The following is a 1,317-nucleotide window of genomic DNA, read 5'->3' on the forward strand; positions in this document are numbered from 1 at the left end:
TGATGCAATCCTTCAAACCACGAAAAGCAAACGCGCTCAAAACGGAGTCACGCCCTCGATTCGATGAAATACCATTAAGTATCAACTCATCAATCTCAACATACACCAAATAAGGAATGACACCAAATGATAAAATACCATTAAGTATCACAAAAATTAAATTCCTCCACTTTTTAGGTTAACGACACAAAAAATTTCCACACACGTGTACGACCATAGCTCACTAGGAATAAGACGTAGTTCTTGCATGATATAAGAATCTAACCAAAATGTCAATCTCTTATATGCAATGCATGTTTCACAATCCCACTCAATATACCTCTTCATATGCAACCAACACATATAATCATGCATTTTATCAAAGATAAAACACCATTACATGCATCACTAGTACGTAACTCATGCAATGAATATAGAATGAAGAATTTAATCTCCTTAAAATTGTATTCATTATGAACATAAAAATTCTAATATTCATTCATGCTCTTTCCAACGTCATCTGTGGGGACCCGGGCTTTAACTCAATTGTCTTTGGGATTAATTGGATATTTGCTAGAAAATGTGGGTCATAAAAAAAATTTCTTTTAACAACATAAACCAGTGTATATAAATCATACACACATTATAACTTTATTTTATTTCAACCAACATAAATACATGTCTTGTTCCATTTCATTCTTAAACAAACTAGTATTTGAAACACATTACATATCAAATGTAAAAACTACTAGTCCATCTTCTACGCCCGTAATCACCACGCTATCTCGATCTCTTATCTTTGTCTCGACCCTGATCCTTTCTCACCTGTTGTCATGCACACATACATACACAACAACAGCCGGAAACTCCGGTGAGAATAAATCCTAGTATAAACATGTATACATGCATGTAATGCAATTCCATAAGAAATCATAACACTAATTCAGTAATTATGACACATTAGTGAATACAGATAAAACAATTTGACTCTTACTCTTTAACTCGACTCATATCTAAATCTAGGGATCCCGGTGTGAATAAGACGTAACAAGTCTCCCACCTACTCCCCCAATCGTTGTGGCGGTACGTCTTATTCCTAGACTTCGGCTCTGACTGTATCGAATATCTATAATCGGAGTCGATCTTCTCCTATGCCTTGATACCACCGAACGTCTAGAAACTTGGCATATCTGCGAATGACTCTCCTATCTCAATTCTTGTATATAAATCAATATAAAGCACAACATAACAAGGTATAGAAGTCTAGTATGTGATTTGTGGGAAACTCAAACTGGATCTGATTAGAGTTATATCTCCCCAATCAAACATTGGATTATA

This window comes from Primulina tabacum, chromosome 3, assembly GCF_025594145.1.
Source record: "Primulina tabacum isolate GXHZ01 chromosome 3, ASM2559414v2, whole genome shotgun sequence".
NCBI lineage: Eukaryota > Viridiplantae > Streptophyta > Magnoliopsida > Lamiales > Gesneriaceae > Primulina > Primulina tabacum.